Source organism: Catharus ustulatus, chromosome 3 (assembly GCF_009819885.2).
Source record: "Catharus ustulatus isolate bCatUst1 chromosome 3, bCatUst1.pri.v2, whole genome shotgun sequence".
Taxonomy (NCBI): domain Eukaryota; kingdom Metazoa; phylum Chordata; class Aves; order Passeriformes; family Turdidae; genus Catharus; species Catharus ustulatus.
The window spans coordinates 29471059-29476175 of NC_046223.1; positions in this window are offsets into that span (position 1 = coordinate 29471059).

Sequence of the window (5117 nt, forward strand, 5' to 3'; positions counted from 1 at the left end):
CGGGGTGCGGAAAATAGGGGAGAGCAACGCTTGGGAAACGGCGGGGGGAGCTGGGGGAGGGAGAGAAGGGAGGCGGGGGCCGGGGCTAGGGACTATTTCTCTGGGCGGAAGAGGATTTTAGGAAAAAAATGCCGAGGAGTGTGGGGACTCCTCAAGGAGGGCGCTGATTGGTGGGTTCGTACCTGCAATGCGTCACTCGGACATGCACACTCTGGGCCGGGAAGGCGCGCGCCCCTCCCCCCGCCCGCAGTGCGTGAGGGCCGGAGCGCTCCCGCAGCCCCGCGGAGCCGCCGCTGCCGCTCCGTGCCGGGCCCCCGGCCCAGCGCGGCAGCCGCGGCCCGGGGAGCGCCTTTGCCACAGCGTGTGGAGCCATTATCTCCGTGCTCTGCTCCGGAAAGCCTCACCCACGCAGAGTTAGTAAATGAGACTTGCTGTGCTTCCAGCACAGTCCAGAAAAATTCCCACCTCGCGCTGCAAGCTAGAGATGCTTCATCGCTTGGTAGCGTTGTTTAAAAGAAGAGATTTCACAGAATCAGTTAGGTTGGAAAAGATCTCTGAGGCCATCGAGTCCAACCCGTGACCGATCCCCACCGTGTAACCAGACCAAGGCACCGAGTGCCACGTCCAGGCTTTCCTTAAACAGGAGCGGTGACTCCACCACCTCCCTGGGCAGCCCATCCCAATGTCTAATGTCCTTTGCTGTGGAGAAATTCTTCAAATGTCCAAGCTAAACCTCTCCAGTTAGACATTTTACCTGTTCTCCCCCTTTTCCCCTGTTAGGAATCACATACGCCCTGGTCCTGTACCTAAGCACAGGTGGCCAGCAATTCCGAGCTAAAATTTGGAATCTTATAAAGCTTTTCCATAAGATGCATTTGGACAAATGGCTCAGGTGCAATTTTCAAACTTACACATGCATTGTCAAAGATAATTCAACATAGAACTGCAATATTGGCTGAATCCAGTGGCAGCAGATCTACCTGTCCTCTGTGAAAACCACAACACTCTTTTTTGGGACCATAAATACACTATTAAACTTCGGGGGCCTGAGTTCAAGCTTTCTGACCTAAGTTTGAACACAAATCACCGCACAAATCACATTTCAATGAAAAACTACCTACTTCCACATCTATTAAAAGAATTATTTAGTTTATACTTACACAATATGTAAACAAATAGGTATAAAAACTATCTGTGCACTGTCACAACACAAACTAGAGCAATGGCTCTCACTTTGCACGCTAATACTCATCTCAGTTCTTTGCAGTCTTTGGTTTATAGGCCACAGAAGTAGGATGTGCTTGGGAGGGGACTGGCATGAATAAACTCCAAAACCAAAAAGTCTGTGAGCTTTTCCTCCTGAATATGAATTCAAATTCTCAGGATTGCTTTCTTTTCAGGATGATCTTATATCCACTGAATTCAGACACAGAGTGGGGAAAAAAACCCAGAAGTCCTAGTTTCTTGAAATAGTTGAGGACCCCTAAATTAAGTACATTGCCTCTCATCCTTGCTTCCTCACTTTGTGGTCATAGGCAATACATAAAACACCACCATATACCTAAAGTCTGCCTTCAGCCTTGAAATCAGTCTCCAGTTACTGTTTTGTGATGCTCTGATTTGTTAGGCCTCCTTTCCCCTCACCTGTATTTATGGTCCACAAATCAAGCACGTCTGAACTATTGTCTTTTCAAACTCTGATAACATTTTTCAATGTGTAGCGTGTACCTAGATGAATAAAGTACTTCCCAGCGCAGGCAATGACTGCCAAGGTTATTGTTAGGCACGCCTCCTCCAACCACTGCCATAGGAAGCAGGAGCAAATCCCTGCCTGTGGTCAGGCTATGCTGGATGCAGACAGCTGAGCTTCAGTCAAATTTTCCTCCTCCCTGATGCCCCCTTTGGTTCAGTTTTAAGGATTGCTCTGACATTCCCAACTTCTTTACATTTCTAGAGGCATGAATCCATGCAGAATAGTTCTTGACCAAAAAATTCATCACCTGCTCTAGATTTGGGATAGAAGTGGCATAGCAGTGCTCAGGGTGCATGCCTGTCACACCCTCAAATCTGGAGCAGAGCAGAGCAGAGTGCTGGTGCATTTTGTGGAGCAAAACCATCTCGTGTGGAGACCTTTGCTTGGGTCCTGGCAACAGACCACCCACGGATGCATGGTGCTGGGCCTGGTGTGCCAAGACTTCCCCTTGGCATCTGTTTTTTATCTTCACATTACCTCAGAGAGGCAAAACATTCTGACACCTAGGTTGCTCAGGTGCCCAGGCTCAAGGAATCTATTGAGATGTCATAAATCTGCATTTCTGTGAAACTGGTCCTGAGGGATTTGATGTATGTGGAAGGGCTATATTGAGACAGCAAATTCTGACCGAGTCCTGTTCCTGGAGTTTGCCACTGGCCATCAGGAGCATGGAGGCTCTAGGAAACATGACGGCCACAGCATCAGTAAGATGTAGGCTCATTAATTATGGCCTAAGCATCTGCTGAGGAGCAGGGACTTGAATGCAAGGGTCCCAGAGAACCTGACCACCATACCATGTTTTTGTGTGTGTCCCTTAAAGGATTTGGTATCTGTAATTTATATTAAATTCTTCATACTCTTTTTAGTTACGTTCAGTTTTCTCTAAAGAAGTGGTCATTCAGAGCATCCTCCCCCTGCCGTATGTTTCAAGGCCCCCTGGATCTCTCTCTCCCTCTCTTCCATTTCTCTGTTCTTATGTGTCTCCTTTTTTCCATCTGCATTTTCCTACAGCAGCACCCATTTCCTGTGGGTTTCATCACCACCCCCACCCTGCTTCCATCTGTTGAAGAGATCAGCCACGAAGTTAACTTGCAATTACACTACCCGTGAAATTACACCAACACTTCCAGTGGCATTACTAAGCATTAAAGCGAACACCCTGGTGAAATTAATGGGAGAGGGAGGAATTTGCCCCCAACACAAACGTGTGGCAACCTCAGGTGGGTAAACCAGCAGATCCTCAGGTACATTGGGGTAGCCTAGAGAGGCAGAATTGCTTTTCAGTAGCCTAGCTGACACTCTCTGCAGCCTGCATGTGCCATGAGAGGCAGGGAAATACATCAAATGACTGGCCCCAGCTGCGGGCTGCGACCGTGACACCTCTGACAGAGCAATAATGGGAAATGATGGTGATTTCTCTATTGCAATGGTCAGGTATAGTTCTACCAGCTCAGTCTTTTTAACATGATAATTTCTCTCTCTGCTATGTAATTTAATAGATTTGTCAATGTTTGTGATCTGTGCTTCCCCCCCCTCACCCCACCACTCAACACAGAAATACAGTTTTGCAGAAGTCCAGTTTCAGGATTAGGGCAGCAAATTAGAAAAGCAATTTGAGTTCCAAGGTTAGATGAGCTGTATACGCCAGCAATTTTCACAGTTACTCTTTGTGGTATATTTAATATTGTGTAAATGCAATTTGTTCTATCGTTTTAATAATACTTTAGTAGATCATTTGGACTGATGTATACAGAATGCTGTGCCATGGTATAAAATGCTATAGCTGCTTCTTCAAGATTATTGTAATAGTTTGAACAACCTAATTGGAAATTAACTGCAAATTTTATAAGTGAATTTCTGAGATAAGAAGAAAAAAGTTCTCTACTTATCACAAGTACTAACACTTAGCATTTAACTGCTGCATAAGAAGGAAAATTGCTCATGGCTGTTTTCCCATAATGGGTCTGATTTTTTCCAGCTTTTCCTGTAACAGAGAACCTGGCTCCCTGAGAAAGGCCTTTATCCTCAATTCCAGCTTTATGGGCATAAACTAAGGTGGAAATCAATATTTATCCACCCAGATGTATTTGGAAGGCTCATTCAGCCCTCAGCAAGGAAAAACTTGTCTACAAAATTTTAAGGTGCTAAATGAGACATCTGGGTTTCTGGTATCCTGAGAGCATCTATTGATGAAACAACCCAGAATGCTGAGAACTGGGGGGGCTACCCTCACCTCACCTGCACAGCAGCAGTGGATAGAAAAAAACCAGAGTTTTATTAACTGTGTTGGGTGAAAGACACCTCCTCTAATATAAACATGGTTGTGGGAATAACTGCACTTTCTCCTTGCATGTTGAAAGCCTTGTCCTTTCCTTTGTGCCTGGTCCCTGGAACGCTCACACCTGGACGGCATAGTGCCCATTAATCATGGGGATAGCATTTCTTCCCCTAGGGAGTATGGACAGGTGATTCCTCCAACACTTCCTCTTCTGTGGGAAATGCAGGGACAAGAGCAGTACCTGGCAGAAGGGACTGCATTACACCCTTTCAGAATATACCCTTCACTGTGTCAGTGCTGAAGGTGACCCAGGCATATCCAAATCAGCTTTCAGGTAATTCAGACAGGAGTACCAAGGTAGCTCTAGCACTGTGGTGCCTTCCATGGAGTACCAGACCCACCTGAGAAGCCAGGCAGGTTTGCAGGCAGTGGATACAGAGCTCTGTTGTTGGGATTACACTGTCCCCTCATTGAGGCTAGATGTTGTACAGCTGATTCAGGTGACCTAAAACTGACTCTTTAATATATTGCAACCCTTCACTAACACAAAACAAGACAGAAGAGTCCAAAAATGCAGATAGGTGCACTCATAAAACTGGGAGGCCAGAGGAAGGCACAATATCTAATCATAGGCTCTAGACTAGGATTTTAAAAGGTCAATGGTACTCACAATTTTTTTTTTAAGAGATAGACAACAGCTTCCATTTTATGGGGATTTCTGGTGGAACATTGTCCATAAACCTGCAGTGTTTTCTGTGCTTCTATGAGGAAAACCTAGCTCTAGGTCTTCATCTCACCAGTGTGTCATTCTGGAAGATGAGAATGCTGCCAGGGCAGAGGCAGTAAGAGATCCCATTTCTAAACCATGTTCTTGAAGTACAAGAATAGATGGCCCTCACACTAACTCTGGGCAACATCTTGCTTTTTCTGTTTCTTTTTCTAAAATACATTAATAGGAGGGAAAGCATAAACCCCACATTTACTCCAAGATAACAGAAATCCCACAGTCATCATCTTTAGTACAGTTCTGTTTTCCAGGGACTGGAAATAATATCGTAACACTTACAAGAGGCAGCATAAAGTCCA